A 23,249-nucleotide genomic window follows, 5' to 3' on the forward strand; every position below is an offset into this window, starting at 1 on the left:
ATAAATCAAATATTTCAAAATTTTATTTCAAATTAATGATTTATTGATTGCTGAATATTTAATTGACTAATTAATTATGTATAACATACTCTATCTTGCTTTGACAAATACAATAGCAACCATTGGCCTTTTTTCATAAGTTTCATTAGACCTATCTAAGATAAATAGTCTTTTCTATGCTATTCAAAAAGTGAAGTCTTCATATGTTATTGTTAAACTTGAGTACTTGAAATACAAGCAATAACATACCCTCGTGACACAGAGGCTTTACACCTAGTTGAAATATAATATCATTAAACTCTTATAGATAATTTTGTAATAGAATTAAACTATATTCATAAACACAAATATATTGAAATGCATAAGAAATCCATAATGATATAATACCAAATTACAAAAAAAGTAATTGAAGTTTCAAAAGAAAAGGGAAATACAATTCCATATTTCCATTTAAATAAATACTAGTGTTGGTCCTTATTTGATGCATTTTAGAAATTGTGGGTTGCCCTTTCATTGAAATCGACATAATTGCCGGAAAAGTGTGACTTTCTGAAACCTTGGAGGGCAAACTGATTTTCTCTCAAAACACATGCACCAACTTAGACTCGGGGCATTTTATTAAAATGCCAAATCAAGTTCAAATTTAATTAAAAGGCCATGTAGTTTGAAAGTGTTAAGTAAATAGCCTTATTATTGATTAAAGTTAATTAAACGTGATTAGTGATTAATTAAGATTAATGAAGTATTGTGTAATCTTTTAAAAATTACAATATGTCCCCAAAGAGCCGAAATTCTTGCAAACAAACCCAAACACCTTCTTCTTCTTCCTCCCGCCATTAACGCATCCCTCCCTTGGTTGTTGTTTCTTCTAAGCTTCATCTACATCTTCTTCTTCGTCTACATCTTCTTCTTTGTCTACATCTTCTTCTTTGTCTACATCTTCTTCTTCATGTACATCTTCTTCTTCCTCCTTCATGTACATCTTTTTTTTCCCGCCATTAACATTATCTTCTTTCTCCGCCACAGATCATCCTCTTCCTCCTCCTCCTCCTCCTAACATTTTGTCTAGGTATGTGTATCTCTCATTTCCGTTTTATATTTCGATTTACAAAGATTTAATGATGGATTGGGTTTGGGTTATGATTTTGATTTAGTTGTTTAGGTTGTTGGGTTATGTTTGATGTAATGCAAGTTGAAAAGAGTGAAATTTGTTGCATTATGGGTAGCCGGGGGTGGTAGCATCGATTGTAGGTGGAGATGACTGAAAAAGTGTTATGGATATGATGGATCGCTTAAGTGATCTTGTATGTCTGGTATAATGCAGCAGATCATAGATCGCTTAAACGATCAGGTATATGGCAGAAGATCGCTTAAGCAATCTATTATAAGTCTGGTATATGGCAGCAGATCGTTTAAGCAATCAGCTATAAGTCTTGTATATGGTAGTAGATCGCTTAAGCGATCAGGTAAATGGCAGAAGACCACTTAAGCGATCTGCTATAAGTCTGGTGTATGGCAGCAAATTGCTTAAGCGATAAGATAAATGGTAGAAGATCGCTTAAGCGATCAGGCTCACTTATACCAGATCGCTTAAGCGATACACCAGATTGCTCAAGCGACTCTGCAGATGCTTTTTAAAATCTTTCAACCTTTAATACATCAGTTAATAATATATATTTTTTTCTTGCATTATAGGTACTTGGCTATTATTAGACATGGGACAAGTTGTTTTGGCTGTAGAATATTTTGGTGAGTAGGTGGAGGAAGAAAGTTGCTGGAAGTGGATTGGGAAGAGCAAAGAAGTTATACCAATTGTTGTGAGCACAGAAGTTAGTTTTGATGAGTTGATTGATGAAATAATTAGAAGAGGTGATTTGAGTTGCTCACATAGTGATATAGTTGCGAAGTATGTTTTAAGCAGAGTTCCTGAACATTATAAGGTACCTCCTGCTATATTAAAGTCAGATAAAGGTTTGAAGTTATATATAATTAATGTGGGCGATAATGGTTCGAGGCAGAGTTTAAGGGTTTCTTTTGTAGATAAACCGTTGGAAGTTGGTTTAAAGGACGGGGATAACAAGGAAGTTGGTGGAGAGAATGCTGGTTTTAATTTGAACTACGAGGGCATTGATTTTTTAGTTGAAAAATCAAGAGTAGGCGGTGATTTGGGTGGTGAGGAGGACACTGTAGAAGAGATTGGTCATGTGTGACTGATGAGAATACCCCCCTTAATGTCTAGTCTTTTATGGTTATTTGCTGCCTAAATGTACTCATTATTATTCTATTTTGATTTAGGATGCAAATGGAGGCGTTAATTGCAAAACAGAACTAGTTAAGTGAATTCGGATAGTTTCGACATTGTTTTGTAATCTGGGCATAACTTTCTCATCCGAGCTCCGATTGAGATGATTAAAAATGATGTGGAACATTAAGAAAGAGATCTACAACTTTTATGTTTTGAGTTTGGAGAGATACTCGCTTCATCAAGGTTTTAATTGGGGCTTCAATTTGATGCACCTGCATTGCCAACGTTCTGGAACATTTTGCCTTGTCATGCAAATCAATTGGGCAGTTTATTATTGGAAGATTTGAAGACATGTGGCACGCAAGTTACAGCTCAGAATCACCACTTTCCTATTTTATTTTAGGACTTATCTTATTTTCAATTAATTAGAATCAAATTAGGATTAATGTTATTTTAGGATATTAGAATATTTCTTTTAGGAGATTTAGTGGAATTCAAATACTTAAACTGGATATTTTTTAAGGAGATCAGATTAGGTTTGGGGAGATATCACACACGCCTCTCTCTGGTCTTCCCTGTAACTTTTCTTTTGGAATTTTTGTGATGGCCATGAGAGGCTAATTTTTATAACTTGGTCGAAGGAAACGGAGGCCTCAGAATCAATAACTGTGAGATCTAATCTGTTTTATTTCAGCGTTAAATTTTATGCTTTAAGTATTGGATGTTCTTCTATGCTTATTTTCATGATTGTTTCATTTAATTGCTATGAGGCCTACTAGGTTATTATTTGTTACAATCTACTGCTAAGTTAGATATCAAATCCATAATTGTTTGATCCCTCTAACTTGTGAAGCAATTAGGGTTATTAATTTGTTGCGTCAGGAATTAGTAATCTTAAGAGGAACACTCGACTAAATTAAATACAACTGCTTGAGTTTGTGTTGTTTAGCTTCATCTATCTCTCTAATTCTTAAGGCTGCCATTAGATTAAATCTTTAGCGCTTGTCTAGGGTTGTTTAATGGTAAGATTAATTAAGATCGCTTGTTTCCTAACTAATTACAATTAAGGAGAGAAAGGAAAATAGTTCCAACGGTGAATATTCAAAGTAAGAATTGATTTACTTTTCCATCAATGATCAGTTGTAAGATTCTGATGGTGGATGTTGACTGAGACCACCAAGTTTCGTTATATTAATTGATTTCGAATTGAATTGTTTTTGTTTTTGTTTTTGGCTAAGATTGTTTTCTGTTTTACTCAAAACCCCCCAGCCTTATTCACATCATCGAAAATTCGGCTAGACACTCTTCGTGGGATTGACCCTTGCTTACCCTATTTACAGTTCAGTAGTTAGGTTAGGAAGGTTTTTAATCTTGGTTGCCTACGACAGCACACCAGCGACATAATGAAAATGTTGAGGAGGAGGACCCCGTACAAGTTCCTGTAGATGTAGAGATTCCTTGAACTACAGATTATGCAAAAGCTGTAGTTTGTGAGGAAGAGAACACTATGGTCCTTTATGCAGGTTCAGAAGGGGCAATTGCAGGTAGTAGTGAATTAGCTCATGTTTTTCTAGATGGATCGCAGTTGCGCATAGGGTAATTATTTGACAACAAAGAGGAAGTGGTGAGGAAGCTAAAACTTGTTGCCATGAGAGGTAACTTTGAGTTTATCACCAAAAAGTCTAATTCATTGGTTTTGACGGTTGCATGTCGTGACCGAAAGTGCAAGTGGCAAGTTTATTGTAGAAGGTTGACGAAGTCTGAAAAATTTATTGTTAGCACATATACCCATGAGCACACATGTGGTTTAGGACATATTTCATGTGAGCATCGACAAGCCTCCACTGATGTTATTGGACAATTTGTCAAACGTCAGTTCATTGAAGGGAAATGTCCATCTCCTAAAGACATTCAGAGACTTGTGCGCGCAGAGTTGGGATGTGCTGTTAGTTACTAGAAATGCTGGAAAGGGAGACAACATGCACAAGATTTTGTGAGGGGCACGTCGGAGCACGGGTACCTAGTATTAGAAGCGTACAGTTATATGCTTGAGTTGACAAACCAAGGTAGGAAGACGGCTTTGAAGTGGGACAAGAATATAAGGTTTAAATATTTTTTTGTTGCTTACGGTTCTGCTATAAGGGGTTTTGTAAACATGAGAAAGGTGTTGGCTGTTGATGGTTGCTTTTTGACAGGAAAGTATAGAGGTACATTGTTGGTGGCCACTGAACAGGACAGTGAGAATCACATATATCCTGTTGCATGGTGTGTGGTTGACTTTGAGAATGACAAGTCGTGGACTTAGTTTTTCAGTAATCACGTACGATAGTACCTGACAGTGACGAGTTGTGCATAATATCCGATAGGTACAACTCTATAAAGAAGGGGATTGCCACTATTTACCCTCAAGCACATCACGAATTTTGTATAAGGCACCTTGGTGAGAACATAAACAAAAGTTTAAGTGTGCTGGCCTCTTTTAGACATACTACATGGCAGTAAAAGCTTATTGAGTTGATGAGTTCGAGGAGCACTTCTGACAAATCTGAATTAAGGATGATAGAATTGCTAAGTATCTTGAGCATGATGCTGGTTTCGAGCAATGGAGTAGAGCTTACTTTCCTGGAAGAAGGTTTGATGTCATGACCACGAATATAGCCGAGTCCATAAATTCGAAGTTGTTAATAGAAAGAGAGTTTCCAATACTTACCCTTTTTGATGCAATCTAGAGGACATTGTCGTGGTTGTTCCATGAGCGTCGTACGAAGTTAGATAATCCGTCAGTTGAAAAATTATTGCGAGAACATATGGAACTGTCAAATGCACTGTTTGCCTATCCTCTTAATGCTCAGAAGTTCACCATGCGCGACTATGGTCCGGATGCCCTAGTTAATCATCTTAGTAAAACTTGCAGCTGTAAAATGCTTGACATTCAATATTTACCTTGTCCTCATGCACTAGCAGCACTGAAACACCAACGGAAGCCTAATTTTTGTTCAAGAATTTACATGGAACTTTGCTCCCCTCTCTATATGGCAAATCACTACATTTTGGCTTATTCGGAAATGATATATCTAGTTCCTCCCGAAGAGCAGCGGGTGGTGCCGCCAGAGTTAGTTCACATTATCATCCATCTGCCGTTCAAGAAGACAGAAAAGGGGAGAAAAAGAATTAAGCATATTCCATCAGCCTCTGAGGTTCCCCAGAGGATGAATAAGTGCTTAATTTGCAAGAATACTGGCCACAAGAGAAGCAGTTGCCAAAATCAATCACATGCAGATCTAGAAAACTAGGTTCAAATTGATCAGTAGCAAGAAGCAAGCAATCTGCAGATAAGATCGGATCGCTTAAGCGACATAATATCGCTATCTGCAGATCTGAACAGTAGATCGTTTAAGCGATCTGTTGCTCATATCAGATCTGGTGGCCACCAGATCGCTTCAACGACGTAAGGTCGCTTAAGCGATCTTTTCTTATATGCAGATCTGATGAAGTTATTATGTTTCTCTTTTGTGGTGCATTAAACTGATTTTATGTCCCTGTATTTCCAGCTATGTCATCAAGAAGAAGGATGAAATCGAGAGAGTTGCCAAGGCCAACCGTTAGAGAGTTGTTGTTTTCAATTTTTATGTTTTAAATTTTATTGTTACCTTGAATAAATCATCCTTTATAACGTATTAAATCAAATTAATTATTTTTCATTTTCATCAATTTTAAAAAGGGTTCAAGTTAGTAAAATTTTGCATATTACCTTTTAACATCACTGATAGCTACCCAAAGAAGCAAGACAAGCAAAATAAATATTATCAACATCATTGTCGTATCAAGACAATCAATCAATCAATCAATTTACTGAATTAGTCACGAGTGTGGCATGTTAGTAGAAACGTACCTCATTTCACAAATATGGATGGTTATGATTGAATATAAAGCTCAGCCACAATACGGAATATAATTTCTCACTCAAACGTGCACAATATCAAAAGATTGGCGAGATAAGAAGAAAAATAGCCTTAGTCGCTTAAGCGATCATGAATCGCTTAAGCGAGCAAGGCTAAAAGTGAAGAATCGCTTAAGCGATCCCAAATCGCTTAAGCGACCAAGGGTCAAAGCGAAGAATTGCTTTAGCGAGACCTTAAATCACTTAAGTGATCGTGCATTTGGGCGAATCTTGATTCTACCCTAGACTTGATCGCTTAAGCGATCCCAAATCCCTTGAGCGACCAAGGATAAAAGTGAAGAATAGTTTAAGCGAGACCATAAATCGCTTAAGCGATCGTGCATCTGGGCAGATCTTGATTTTGCCTTGGACTTGATTGCTTAAGCGACCAAGGGTAAAAGAGAACAATCGCTTAAGCAAGAAATTAAATTGCTTAAGCGATCATGCATCTAGACAGGTATTGATTCTACCTTGTATATGATCACTTAAGCGACCAAGGGTAAAAGTGAAGCATCGCTTAAGTGATCCTGATCCTCGCTTGTATGTGATCGCTTAAGCGATTGGATGTGATCGCTTAACCAACTAAGTCTGAACATACTGGATTGCTTAAGAGAGATCTAGGATCGCTTAAGCGATCCACTGTAGTCGGATGACCTTTAGTCTGCCTTTGACAAGTTCGCGTAAGCGATTTATTATCGCTTAAGCGACCAAGAGTAAATTGACAGGATCTCTTAAGAAAAACAATATATCGCTTAAGCAACCAAGGCTAAATAGACAGGATTGCTTAAGTGACACCATACATCGCTTAAGCGATTAAGGGTAATTTACTTTAGTACTTTCAAAACATTCTATACTTTAAGATTTATTTTCCATGTTTATGTACCATGTTTAATATAGACATAAAAAAATTAATTTAATTAAAATATAATTTTGAAAAAAAATCGATTAAGTGATATAAATAATCAAATCAATTGACACAAGACAGATCATGGTCCACTGAGCTAATCATATAGTCAAAATTGAAGCTTATTTCAATCTAATCATTCTCAAATACATCATCCATATTTATGAAATCAGGTACGTCTCTACTAAAGTGTCACGCTAGTGCGCTATGACGTTCATCCATATATCATACGATTGTAACCTTAATATGTGTTGATGGAATTAGGTTGCAAATAATCCTTCTTAATTGGCCTTAATAAGTGTTACTAACCGATGTCGCTTAACATTAACGTTAATAATCATGTGATTTTGTGAACGTCCAAAGTTCACATTAACGTCACTTAATATGGAACAACCTATTCCAAAAAAAAAAAAAAAAAAAAAGCAATCGCTTAAGCGATCCAGCGTTGATGAGCTTTCATCGCCTAAGCGATAGTATTAATCGCTTAAGCGATCTTGTGAAAGGCAATAAAAATAATCCGAATACATTCGATCACTTAAGAGATTTCATTTCTTGCTTAAGCGATCCTGTGCATTTTGCCTTAGTCGCTTAAGCGATCTGGTACCGTCGCTTAAGTGATCACGTACAAGCAAGAATCAAGATCACTTAAATGATGCTTCACTTTTACCCTTGGTCGCTTAAGCAATCATGTACAAGGCAGAATCAATTCATGCCTAGATGCACGATCGCTTAAGCGATTTAATTTCTCGCTTAAGCGATTGTTCACTTTTACCGTTGGTTGCTTAAGCGATCCTAAGCAATTTGGGATCGCTTAAGTGATCAAGTCCTAGGTGGAATCAAGATCTACCTAGATGCATGATCGTTTAAGTAATTATTCGCTTTTACCCTTTATCGCTTAAGCGATCAAGTTCGGAGCAGAATCAAGATCTGCCTAAATGCATGATCACTTAAGCGATTTAAGGTCTCGTTTAAGCGATTCTTCGCTTTTACCCTTGGTCGCTTAAGTGATACCAAACTGCTTAAGCGATTAAGTCCGAGGCAGAATCAAGATCTCCTAGATACACGATCGCTTAAGCGATTTATGGTCTTGCTGTTGTGGATTTTCGCAAGTGTATGAAATCGTGCAAGTAATAAAGTGTATAAATACGGATATCGAACCCAAGGGAATTACTATTATCAATTACCAATTAAACTATCCTAATACTATTTGATCAATCCAAATTGTATCAAGGAAAACCTAAATTAAATAAAATTAACAATTGAACTGAAAAGAGAACAATTAAAATAAATCTTTGGGTTAAAACAAGATGACTAGACCTAGGGCATAGATTTCACATCAACTCTTATTCATATGTATCGATCACTTATGCTAATTTTATTAAGCTCTTCCTACAGGTCAAACTCCCTAAATTTCCAATAAATTTCTCTCGAACAATTATCAAATTAACTTCTAATTACTAACCCAAATTATCTCTAATCACATTTAAGCAATTGAAGATCATTACGCTCTATGGAGTTTACTAGAACCTCACAAGTCGTGGTAACCTATCTCTAGCGTTTGCTCAACCTATGGTTTTACAACCGTAGACCAACTAAGTATCATCTTTTGATCTCAATCTAGTCCATTAGTTCATTCAATTCTTGGGCTCTTAAGAATCAAAAGCATTAGGTATAATAGTAAAACTTAGGAAAAATTCTTAATAAAAATTAACACATAATCAAGAGATTGGGCTACATCTTAGCCCTAGAGAATAAATTTAGTTCATAATAAACATGAAAGAAACAATCATCTTTATTTTAAACAATCATCATGAGTTTATAAGAAAGGAACAAGAAAAACTTCTCTATATTGTGAATCAAAGCTCCAGAACTTCTATCCCTTTTCTTCTCTACAGGTTTTCCTTCTCCTATTCTCCCCAAAGAATCCCCAAAATAATGCTAAAAGACTTCTATTTATATCCCACAAGGGTTAGGGTTTTATTTTCCTTAATTATATTTGGCTTAGGACTTTTAACCCCATTTTCCTAAACAAAAACAGATGACAATTTCTTAACTGCCGTGACTGTTGTTAGAGTAGATGCCCTAGAGCCAATCAATTATTGTAGAATTGACTCTTTGTAATAATGTTCATTAATCAATAAAAGGCATTTTATTCTATATCGCGTAAATCATTATTATTGCAATATGTATTGATATATGTCCTTAGANGGATCCCTCCCTTGGTTGTAAGCTTCATCTACATCTTCTTCTTCTTCCCGAAAATCTTCTTCTTCCCCATTCTCTTCAACCACTTCCCCATCCTCCAAAATTATCTGGTACACCTGCAGCATCAACACCACAACCCAAGTATCAACACCCCCACGCCTAACAACACAACCTGATCCAATTCAAGACAATCTAATTATTCAAGACAACCAAATAAGACATCACATAAACTATAAAATTCGTAGTCCAACTTCCATACTTTTTGATGACAGCATCAACAATTACTTGGATTGGGTTCTGGTCACTCAAAAGGGATCCTTATGCCCATGGAAGCACTCAACAGCCCAGCGCTCCTGACAGTTGCTTATCGTTTCGTCACTCAAGCCGTCCATGGGGGTGTTGGTCATGTCGAACTCAATAAATTTCAGTGCATATACCCCACAATCAACACTACAATAGGAAGAAGATATCAACATTAGAATCAACTTATAGAACAATTGTATTATGTAAGTTTTATACAAAATTTAACTTAAGTCATTTGTTGGGACGGGAAGGCGCTTGAGTGGCCACTTTCCCGTTAGCACTTGATCACCGAAGTGCTGAAACATCCCGCTATCACGCAACAGCCGCGAGAACAACACGAACAGTGGCTCCAACTCGGTCTCCAACTACCTCTCTCGACAAATAGTTGGGTTGCAGTCAAGGATCTTTAGCAAGCCTTCATTTAGAAGCGCGACAACGGTTATCTAGTGCATATCTTTGATGTTGATGATGTAGTAGACTCTTTTAACCTTTGCCTAACTGTGGCCATGTTTGGGCCTTTCCCCCTCCACATACTGCATGATCCTGTCATCAAACTAAAAATCATCAGGGACGCCGTCGAAGTCATCTGTGCCCAATCTTTTTCGCTTAGCTCCTCTTGCTGCAACTCTACAAATGACCTTTTTCTTTAAAGTGTCATATGTCGTTACTAGCGTTTGGTCAAAGGCCACATTGGTGATGGCACAATCGGGATACAATATATCACCATTACTGCTTTGTCGTAACCTCATGAGTGCCAACACCTCATCAATGTGTTGTATCAAATAAAAACAATATGATAAGTATACAATACCTCATGGAAAGCATAAGAGAAAATAAGGAAAAATAACTCACCGAGTCGTCAAGACACCTGTCCATCGTTAACATATTTTCAAACCAGTCCTGGGAATAATCCCCGGCCTTGCACTTCACATAGGCATCACTTCCAAATTCATTGTAATAGGCATAGAAGAAAATTTTCTTTTCCTCCTCTATTGGCCTATACAAATCGACCTTTAACTCCTCCATTTTTGCTTGCCCACTTCCTCTCCCTTCCTCCATTTGCATATCCATGCTTTCTTCACGTCCTACCTCACCTTTCTCCATTATCACTTCCCCACTTCCTCCAGCAACCTCTTTAACCTCCTCCATTTTTGCTTCTCCACATTCGTGGACTTGCTCAATTTTTTTCTTCATTTTCCTCGTCTTTCCATACGTTACTATGGTGTAAGGAGATTTGATAAACTTACTCTTTCGGCTCTCTCTTTTCAGCCTAGGTTGCACTTCAACCACTTTCAATACTCCAACAACTTCCTCTTCCACCCTACTAACTTTCTCTACCACCTTATCAACTTTCTCCTCCACCTTTTTCATCCACTCTTCCATCTTCTCAAACCTCTCATAAATGGCTGTTGTAAAACTCTCAAACAGAACGTTTATGAGGTTAACCACCTCATTCTCTCGACGCCTTGGCAAAGCGGTACTTGTTGTATTGGTTTGCCAATTGGGAGGCGTACGAACTTCTTCCTCCTCGTCCTTCTCCCTCCCACCGATTGGAGCTTCATCATCCTCGGCTTCAACAACATTCTCAAACAGTGGCCTTGAAACTGCACTCACATGCGTGACCCTTTCTAGGTCTTGCATTAGACGGTCTATCCCATCATCTGGTTTATCCTTCAGTGCTTAGAAAGATGTAACATACTCCTCTCCTGCTTCACCCCTAGTAGCAATGAGGAAGGGACAGACGACTCCCTGCAATAAGAAACAAAATCAATCAAATTTAAGCCACATTCTAAAGCAAGTGCATATTCAAAAGCTTAATCCTTTAATCTTACCCGAACCACTTGAATTTCCATGTCTATTTTGTCGTAATCCTAATGGGTACACTTCTCGACGTGCCACCGCAACATCCTAGGAAATTGCGGTCGCTCATCCGAAGTCTTCATCCTCCCCTTGCCTTAGCCAAGACAGGAACGACCTCATACATCCAAGCCTACATTGTAAAAAAACAATCCATGTCATAATTAAAACACATATAATACAAAAAATATAACAAAAAGCTATTAATATTTACCTGCATTGCCCATGGGAAGCCAAACAAATTGTACGTGCTCGGTCTATTCTTCTCAACTGATTGGGACTACTTTAACGCCATGTCTTTTCCTTGCAGGGAGTCCATGGTTTGCTAAAATGATATCCGTCCCCACGGATAAGAATTAAAAAAGTCTATGTTGCTTGCAAACTTCACCCAATCCATATTAACAGCCTTGGTTAAGTCAGAAACCATTAGGATCGAATGCACGAACCATACCAAACACATTTGGTCGTCTTACTGTTCTTTATTCTCTCTTACTCTGCCGTATCTAGGAATTTCCCACATCTTAAGCGTGTCATCAAGGCATATTCCATCATCCCAAAACGTAGTGGCTTTCCATCCACCACAAACCACATTATTTTTTTCTTTTAACAGAGTGCAGCAACATATAATGCACTCCCTGCCCACAAAAACGCCTTTTTCCAATTTTTCCGATGTTCATAAAATGATTGAAACAACTCTCTTTGAATCTATCTAAACCCTTCTTCTGTTCCCGTAAAATATCAATTATTCTCATAAAAACTTGCAAACTCGACCCAACTGTCACCCTTACAGGGAAGTACAGTACCTTATGGCTTACAACCTTGAAAAATCTACACAATCGATATAAACTAAATATCAGCAAAAAAAAAAAAAAAAAAAAAAAACCATAACAACTAATAGGTTGTCAACATACTTTGTAAACAAAGAAAAAGTATCATACAATGAACTTTCCAACTAATCTTTTCAAGTGTATGAGAAAAAAAAAAAAAGCATCATACAATGTAAAGGAACATAAACACCATACTGTAAAGCTCAATACTAATCATGTCATTACAACAGTTAACTCAAAACACATCTAAAACATTACTAAACTAAAACTCAACCGAAGCATCAATATTATCTCCACCACCATCATCAACAACATCCATTCATTCATTGTTACAAACTAATAATATAAACAATCACTCAATTAAAACCTCACCGACGTATGAATTGAAAAACTTTCATTTCACACTTTAAGCACAACCAACAAACATTAGTATCACACATTACAACTTCAAGCACAACCAAATGCGAGCCCTACAACGCGCCAGCCTTGCCAATATGCAGGGCAGCCCTCCAGCCCCCCAATTCTGCCACCTCCTGCCATCCCCAGCCCACCAAACTCCCAGAAACAACCTCCGTACGGCCTCCCTTGCCTTCCCCCATCCTCTGGAACCCAAACAAAGCCACTCCACCAATGCTCGCCAACTGCTCGACAAAACGCCACAACCACCATAACAATAAAACCAACTACATCTCCCTCACATTCGCACAAATCAATCCATTTTCTCATCCAATTCAAAAAAACAAGTAAAAAACGTACCATTTCTTTACCGGCATCCTCCTCCTCCTCGCCGACGTCCTCCTCTGATCGTTCAAAGTTAGAAAGATTGCGTGGTTTCTTTGTAGGGTTACCCTGCTTTATGCTATTTTTGTTTCGGGTTACTTCTGAGGCAAAACAAAATTATAAAAAGAACATTGCTCAAAAGCACTTGTCGACGTGGTCTTTGGAAAACAGAACCTGAGTAAAACCTATAAACCATTTTAACTATGAAACCTTACTATTATAAATTATTGTTTGGGTTGGTTTAATTGGGATTTTCTATGATGGTAGATTTTATTTCTATTTCTAAAATTTAAAAACTGAATCTAACGTTAAAACGAAGAACCTCATGAAAAATTTGAAAATTACAATTATAATCATATTTACATTAATAATATATTTGAGTGCTTATATTATAAAAATATATCTACCATCTAAAATAATTTGGAGAGATTACCAAATGGGCCCAGAGCCCAACAACTCTAAATTTGATGCGACCCAACAGGAGTGATATAATCTAGTTTACATTAGAGTTACATTCTATGGAAGATTGGAAGTATAATGTTGGGGCATTTAATTAAAATGTCATATGAAGTTCAAATTTAATTAAAAGGTCATATAGTTTGAAAGTATTAAGTAAATAGCCTTGTTTTTTATTCAGGTTAATTAAACATGATTAGGCGTTAATTAGGATTAATAAAGTATTGTGTAATCTTTTAAAAATTAAAATATGCCCCCAAAGAACCGAAATTCTTGCAAACAAACCCAAACACCATGTTCTTCCTCCTCCCACCACATTAACGGATCCCTCCCCTAGTTGTAAGCTTCATCTACATCTTCTTCTTCTTGAACATCTTCTTCTTCCTCCGTCCTATACATCTTTTTCTTCCCCATTCTCTTCAACCACTTCCCCATCCTCCAAAATTATCTGGTACACCTGCAGCATCAACACCACAACCCAAGTATCAACACCCCCACGCCTAACAACACAACCTGATCCAATTCAAGACAATCTAATTATTCAAGACAACCAAATAAGACATCACATAAACTATAAAATTCGTAGTCCAACTTCCATACTTTTTGATGACAGCATCAACAATTACTTGGATTGGGTTCTGGTCACTCAAAAGGGATCCATATGCCCATGAAAGCACTTAACAGCCTAGTGCTCCTGACAGTTACTTATTGTTTCGTCATTCAAGCCGTCCATCGGGGTGTTGGTCATGTCGAACTTAATAAATTTCAATGCATATGCCCCACAATCAGCACTACAATAGGAAGAAGACATCAGCAGTAGAATCAGCTTATAGAACAATTGTATTATGTAAGTTTTATATAAAATTTACCTTGACTCATTTGTTGGGACGGGAAAGTGCTTGAGTGGCCACTTTCCTATCAACAGTTGATCACCGAAGTACTGAAACATCCTGCTGTCGCGCAACAGCTGTGGGAACAACAAGAACAATGGCTTCAACTCGGTCTCCAACTACCTATGTCGACAAATAGTTGGGTTGCAGTCGAGGATCTTTAGCAAGCCCTCATTTAGAAGCACAACGACGATTATCTAGTGCATATCCTTGATTTTGATGATGTAGTAGACTCTTTTAACCTTTGCTCAATCGTGGCTATGTTTGAGCCTTTCCCCCAGCACATATTGCATGATCCTGTCATCAAACTAAAAATCATCAGGGACGCCGTCGAAGTCATCTGTGCCCAATCTTTTTCGCTTACCTCTTCTTGCTGCAACTCTACAAATGGCCTTTTTCATTAAAGTGTCATATGTCGTTACTAGTGTTTGGCCAAAGGCCACATCGGTAATGGCACAATCGGGATACAATATATCACCATTACTACTCTGTTGTAGTCTCATGAGTGTCAATACCTCATCGATGTGTTGCATCAAATAAAAACAACATGATAAGTATACAATACCTCATTGAAAGCATAAGAAAAAATAAGGAAAAAAAACTCACCAAGTCATCAAGACACCTGTCCATCGTCAACATCTTTTCAAACCAGTCCCAGGAATAATCCTCGGCCTTGCATTTCATATGGGCATCACTTCCAGATTGATTGTAATAGTTATAAAAGAGTTTTTTCTTTCCCTCCTCTATTGGCCTATACAAATCGACTTTTAACTCCTCCATTTTCACTTGCCCACTTCCTCCCCCTTCCTCCATTTGCATATCCCCGCTTCCTTCGCATCTCGCCTCACCCTCTTCCATTATCACTTCCCCACTTCCTCCAGCAACCTCCTTAACCTCCTCAATTTTTGCTTCTCCACATTCGTGGACTTGCTCAATTTTTTTCTTCTTTCCATACGTTACTATGGTGTAAGGAGATTTGACAAACATACTCTTTCGGCTCTCTCTTTTCAGCCTAGGTTGCACTTCAACCGCTTTCAATACTCCCCCAACTTCCCCCTCCACCCTACCTACTTTCTCTCCCACCTTATCAACTTTCTCCTCCACCCTACCAACTTCTCAAACCTCTCATAAACGGTTGTTGTAAAACTCTCAAACAAACTGTTTATGAGGTCAACCACTTCATTCTTCCGACCCCGACGCCTCGGCAAAGCAGTACTTGTTGTATCGATTTGCCAATTAGGTGGAGGCGTACGAACCTCTTCCTCCTCCTTCCCTCCGATTGGAGCTTCATTATCCTCGGCGTCAACAATAATCTCAAGCAGTGGCCTTGCAACTGCACTCATATGCGTGACCCCTTCTAAGTCCCACATTAGGCGATCTATCCCTTCATTTGGTTCATCCTCTAGTGCTTGGAAAGATGTAACATACTTCTTTCCTGTTTCACCCCTAGTAGCGGTGAGGAAGAGACGGACGACTCATTGCAATAAGAAGAAAAATCAGATTTAAGCCACATTTTAAAGCAAGTGCATATTCAAAAGCTTAATCCTTTAATCTTACCCAAGCCGCTTGTATTTCCATGACTATTTTATCGTAATCCCAATGGGTACACTTCTCGAAGTGCCACCGCAACATCCTAAGAAATTGCAGTCGCTCATCCGAAGTCTTCATCCTCCTCCCCGCCTTAACCAGGACAAGGATGGCCACACACATCCAAGCCTATATTGTAAAAAAACAATCCATATCATAATTAAAACACACATAATACAAAAAATATAACAAAAAGCTATTAATATTTATTTGCGTTACCCATGGGAAGCCAAACAAATTGTACGTGCTCGGTCTATTCTTCTCGACCGATTGGGACTGCTTTAACGCCATGTCTTTTCCTTGCAGGGAGTCCATGGTTAGCTGAAATGATACCCGTCCCCACGGATAAGCATTAAAGAAGTCCATGTTGCTTGCAAACTTCACCCAATTCATATTAACGGCTTTTGTTGAGTCAGAAGCCATTAGAATCGAATGCACGAACCGTACCAAACACATTTTGAACCTCTCTAAAGAAGTATACCCACCTTCTTCTAACCTCTCCTCTAAATCGTGCCCTGTGATAGATACTTTTCCCCCCGAAACCTTTCTAGCCAAGTTTTTAGCTGCCTTACTGTTCTTTATTCTCTCTTACTCTGCCGCATTTAGGAATTTCCCACATCTTAAGCCTGTCATCAAAGCATATTATATCATCCCAAAACGTAGTGGCTTTCCAATCCACCACGAACCACATTTTTTTTTTTTTTTTTTGCTTTTAACAGAGTGCAACAATATATAATGCACTCCCTGCCCCAAGAACTTCTTTTTCCAATTTTCTCCGATGTTCATAAAATGACCGAAACAACTCTTTTTCAATCAGTCTAAATCCTTCGTCTATTCTCATAAAATATCCATTATTCTCGTAAAAATTTGCCAACTCGACCTAACTGTCACCCTTATAGGAAAGTACGGTACCTTATCGCTTACAACCTCCAACCCATAGTCTTTATAGTTTACGCTTTGGAAAATCTATACAATCGATATAAACTAAATATCAAAAAAAAAAAAAAAAACAACTAATAGGCTGCCAACATACTTTGTAAACAAAAAAAAAAAGTATCAGACAATGAACTTTTCAACTAATCTTTTCAAGTGTATGAGAAAGAAAAAGGGAGCATCATACAATGTAAATGAACATAAAAACCATACTGCACAGCTCATTACTAATCATGCCATTACAACAGTTAACAACTCAAAGCACATTTAAAACAATACTATACAAAAACTCAACCAAAGCATCAATTGAAAATGAAGCATTGTTACACATTCACTAAACTAAAACTCAACCGAAGCATCAATATTACCTCTACCACCATCATCAACAACATCCATTCATTCATTGTTACAAACTAATAATATAAACAATCACACAATTAAAACCTCACCAACGTATGAATTAAAAAACTTTTATTTCACACTTCAAATACAACCAACAAACATTAGTATCACACATTACAACTTCAAGCACAACCAAATGCAAGCCCTACAAGCGGGCCAGCCTCGCCAATATGCAGGGCAGCCCTATAGCCCCCCTATTCCGCCACCTCCTGCCATCCCCAGCCCACCAAACTTCTAGAAAAAATCTCCCTACGACTCCCTTGCCTTCCCCCATCCTTTGGAGCCCAAACAAAGCCATTCCACTAATGCCCACCAACTGCTCGACAAAACGCCACAACCACCATAACAATAAAACCAACTACATCTCCCCCACATTCACACAAATCAATCCATTTTCTCATCCAATTCAAAAAAACAAGTAAAAAACATACCAATTCTTCACCGGCATCCTCCTCGCCTGAATTCTCGTCGTCGTCCTCCTCTTCGGAACTGTTTTTTTATTCTTCTCTCTGTTCTGAAGCCTTCCTCGTCTCCTTTGCTTGTAGACCACCTTCACTCCTCGGATGATCCACCGGAGCGTCATCTTCGACAGCCTTTGATCTGTTGGCATCGCCATAGTCTACGGTTCGGATTAGGGTTGGGTTTTCCTCCTCTTTGTGAATGTCAGCCATGGTTTTGTGTAAGTATGCTTTAGGATTTAAAATTTGCCAGAATTTAGGCACTGTGGTCGCTGAAAATCATAGAGAAAAGAAAGTCTTCGTCGGTCGTTTTTGGCATATATCGCTCGATTAAGCGATTTTAAAGGGTGGGGACTCCTTTTCAAATTTCAAAATTAAAAAAACTTTCATTAATTATGATTTTACCCACATATGTTTAAATCTTTTTAGTTTAACCCATTTTACATGTTTAATGAACCCTAAATATGCCACGTCGGCTTTTCTAAATTAAAAAAAAATTCAAAAAGAATTTCAGGGTCATTTTCTTAAATGCAAACTTGGGATGTCCGGGTATTTTATTAAATGACCATATGAAGTTCGAATTTAATTAAAAGGCCATGAAGTTTGAAAGTGTCAAGTAAATAGCCTTGTTTTTTATTAATGTTAATTAAACATGATTAATGGTTAATTAGGATTAATGAAGTACTGTGTAATGTTTTAAAAATTATAATATGTCTCCAAAGAACCGAAATTCTTGCAAACAAACCCAAACACCTTGTTCTTCCTCCCGCCACATTAACGGATCCCTCCCCTGGTTGTAAGCTTCGTCTACATCTTCTTCTTTTTCTTCCTTAACATCTTTTTCTTCCTTCATCCTACACATCTTTTTCTTCCCCATTCTCTTTAACCACTTCCCCATCCTCCAAAATTATCCGGCACACTTGCAACATCAGCACCACAACCTAAGTATCAACACCCTCATGCCTAACAACACCACCTGATCCAATTCAAGACAATCCAATTATTCAAGAAAATCAAATAAGACAACATCACATAAACTACAAAATTCTTAAGTCCAACTTCCATAGCTTTTGATGACAGCGTCAACAATGACTTGGATTGGGTTCTGGTCACTCAAAAGGGATCCATATGCCCATGGAAGCACTCAATAGCTCGGCGCTCCTGATAGTTGTTCATTGTTTCATCATCCAAGTCGTCCATTAGGGTGTTGGTCATGTCGAACTCAATAAATTTCAGTGCATATCCCCAAAATCAGCACTACAATAACAAGAAGACATTAGCATTAGAATCAGCTTATAAAACAATTGTATTATGTAAGTTTTATACAAAATTTACCTTGAGTCATTTGTTGGGACGGGAAGGAGCTTGAATGGCCACTTTCCCGTTAATACTTGATTACCGAAGTGTTGAAACATCCCGTTGTAGCGCAACAGCCGCGGGAACAACACAGACATTGGCTCTAACTCGATCTCCAACAGCCTCTCTCTACAAATAGTTGGGTTGCAGTCAAAGATCTTTACCAAGCCCTCCTTTAGAAGCACGCCGATAGTTATCTAATGCATATCCTTGATGTTGATGATGCAGTAGACTCTTTTAACCTTTCCCCCTGTACATACTGCATGATCCTATCATCAAACAAAAAATCATTAGCGACGCCGTCGAAGTCATCTATGCCCAATCTTTTTCGCTTGCCTCTTCTTGTTGCATCTCTACCAATGACATTTTTCATTAAAGTGTCATATGTCGTTACTAGCGTTTGGCTAAAGGCCACATCAATGATGGCACAATTGGGATACAATATATCACCATTACTGCTCTATCATACCTTCATGAGTACCAATACCTCATCTATGTGTTGCATCAAATAAAAACAACATGATAAGTATACAATACCTCATGGAAAACATAAACAAAAATAAGAAAAAATAACTCACCGAGTCATCAAGTCACTTGCCCATCATCAACATCTTTTCAAACCAGCTTCGGGAATAATCCCCGGTCTCACACTTCACATGGGCATCACTTCCAGATTCATGTAATAGGCATATAAGAGTTTTTTATTTTCCTCCTCTATTGGCCTATACAAATTGACTTTTAACTCCTCCAGTTTTGCTTGCCCACTTCCTCTCCCTTCCTCCATTTGCACATCACCGCTTCCTTCGCGTCCCGCCTCACCCTCCTCCATTATCACTTCCCCACTTCCTCCAGCAACCTCCTTAACCTCCTCCATTTTTGCTTCTCCACTTTCATGGACTTAATCATCCTCTTCTTCCCTCCCGCCGATTGGAGCTTCATCATCCTCGGCGTCAACAATATTCTCAAGCAGTGGCCTTGCAACTGCACTCACATGTGTGACCCCTTCTAGGTCCCACATTAGGTGGTCTATCTCTTCATCTAGTTCATCCTCCAATGCTTGGAAATATGTAACATATTCCTCTCTCGCTTCACCCCTAGTAGCGGTGAGGAAGGGACGGACGACTCCTTGCAATAAGAAACAAAATCAATCAGATTTAAGCCACTTTTTAAAGCAAATGCATATTCAAAAGTTTAATTCTTTAATCTTACCTGAGTCGCTTGAATTTCCATGTCTATTTGTCGTAATCCTAATGGGTACACTTCTCGATGTGCCATTGCAACATCCTAGGAAATTGCGGTCGCTCATCCGAAGTTTCATCCTCCCCCCGCCTTAGCCAAGACAGAGACGGCCTCATACATCCAAGCCTACATTGTAAAAAAAACAGTCCACATCATAATTAAAACACATATAATACAAAAAATATAACAAAAAGCTAATAATATTTACCTGCGTTGCCCATGGGAAGCTAAACAAATTGTATGTGCTCGGTCTATTCTTCTCGACCGATTGGGACTACTTTAACGCCATGTCTTTTCCTTGTCGAGAGTCCATGGTTAGCTGAAATGATACATGTCCCCACGGATAAGCATTAAAGAAGTTCATGTTGCTTGCAAACTTCACCCAATCCATATTAACGGCTTTTGTTGAGTCAGAAGCCATTAGGATCGAATGCACGAACCATATCAAACACATTTTGAACCTTTCTGAAGAGGTATACCCATCTTCTTCTAACCTCTCCTCTAAATCGAGTCCCGTAATAGATGATTTCTCCCCCAAAACCTTTCTAGCCAAGTTTTCGGCTGTCTTACTGTTCTTTATTCTCTCTTGCTCTGTCGCATCTGGGAATTTCCCACATCTTAAGCCCATCATCAAGGCATATTCCATCATCCCAAAACGTAGTGGCTTTCCATCCACCATGAACCACGTTTTTTTTTTTTTTTTTGCTTTTAACAGAGTGCAGCAACATTTAATGCACTCCCTACCCCTACAACGTCTTTTTTCAATTTTCTCCGATGTTCATAAAATGACTGAAACAACTCTCTTTGAATCGGTCTAAACCCTTCTTCTGTTCCCATAAAATATTTATTATTCTCATAAAAACTTGCCTACTTGACCTAACTGTCACCCTTACAGGGAAGTACGGTACCTTATCGCTTACAACCTTCAACCCATAGTCTTTATAGTTTACGCTTTGGAAAATCTGCACAATCGATATAAACTAAATATTAGCAAAAAAAAAACACCATAACTAATAGGTTGCCAGCATACTTTGTAAACAACGAAAAAGTATCATACAATGAACTTTCCAACTAATTTTTTCAAGTGTATGAGAAAAAAAAAAAAAAAAAAAAAGGAGCATCATACAATGTAAATGAACATAAAAATCATACTGCACAGCTCAATACTAATCATGCCATTACAACAATTAACAACTCAAAACATATCTAAAACATTACTAAACTAAAACTCAACCAAAGCATCAATTGAAGAGCAAGCATTGTTACACATTCACTAAACTAAAACTCAACCAAAGCATCGATATTACCTCCACCACCATCATCGACAACATCCATTCATTCATTGTTACAAACTAATAATATAAACAATCACTCAATTAAAACCTCACTGACGTATGAATTAAAAAACTTTCATTTCACACTTTAAGCACAACCAACAAACATTAGTATCACACATTACAACTTCAAGCACAACCAAATGCGAGCCCTACAGCGCGCCAGCCTTGCCAATATGTAGGGCAGCCCTCCAGCCCCTCTATTCCACCACTCCTGCCATCCCCAGTCCACCAAACTCCCAGAAACAACCTCTCTACGGCCTCCCTTGCCTTTCCCTATCCTCTGGAGCCCAAACAAAGCCACTCCACCAATGCTCGCCAACTACTCGACAAAACGCCACAACCACCATAACAATAAAACCAACTACATCTCCCCCACGTTCGCACAAATCAATCCATTTTCTCATCCAGTTCAAAAAGACAAGTAAAAAACGTACCAATTCTTCATCGGCGTCCTCCTCCTCGCCTAAATTCTCGCCGGCGTCCTCCTCTTCAAAACCCTTTTTTGATTCTTCTCTCTGTTCTAAAGCCGTCGTCGTCTCCTCTACCTTTGGACCACCTTCACTCATCGGATGATCCACCGGAGCGTTGTCTTCGACAGCCTTTGAACTGCTGGCGTAGTCGGAGTCTACGATTCGGATTGGGGTTGGGTTTTCCTCCTCTTTGTGAATGTCAGCCATGGTTTTGTTTAAGAAAGCTTTAGGATTTAAAATTTGCTGGAATTTAGGCACTGTGGTTACCAGAATTCGTAGAGAAACGAAAGTCTTTGTCGGTCATTTTTGGCATATATTGCTCGATTAAGCGATTTTGAAGGGTGGGGGCTCATTTTTAAATTTCAAAATTTAAACAACTTTCATTAATTATATTTTACCTACATATGTTTAAATCTTTTCAGTTTAACCCATTTTATATGTTTAATGAACCCTAAATATGCCCGTTCAGGTTTTCTAAATTAAAAAAAAACTCAAAAATTTCAGGGTCATTTTCAAGAAATTTCTCGTATAATGTTTGGTGACACTTTGGTCTAATATAATGCTGTGTGTTTTGTTGTAATTGTTTGGCAGATTATTTGAACCAGGAGGTTTCTTTATTTTATTTTTCCATTTAGAAGAGTTAGCTAGGAGAATTTTTGGTTCAGATTTGACCTAAGGGTTTCGTTTATGTGATAGAATGGAACTCGTTTCGAAGATTAATTCTGCGGGTGATTCAGGTTGGATAGTTGATGAGGAAGAGTTTGATTTGCTTGATGATTTGAGGTTGGTTAGTTCATTTAAGAGAAGGCGCATTGCATCTGAAAATTTCGGGTTAAATTCTTGTAGTGCTATGTTTTCAAAGAAAACCATTAACAGGAATGATGAGGCTCTTGGGAAAGTGGCAGCAGTTGCTCCAGATTATGAGAAGTTTTGGGACGATATGGTACAGTCTGTCGAGGGAGAGTTTGATTTCGCTTCCGATTTGAAGTTGAATAGGCAATTCAAGAGAAGAAGCATAGCATGTGAAAATCTTTGGCTAAATTCTTTTAGCAACGAGGGT

The sequence above is a fragment of the Pistacia vera genome, unplaced genomic scaffold, assembly GCF_008641045.1.
Source record: "Pistacia vera cultivar Batoury unplaced genomic scaffold, PisVer_v2 Contig364, whole genome shotgun sequence".
NCBI lineage: Eukaryota > Viridiplantae > Streptophyta > Magnoliopsida > Sapindales > Anacardiaceae > Pistacia > Pistacia vera.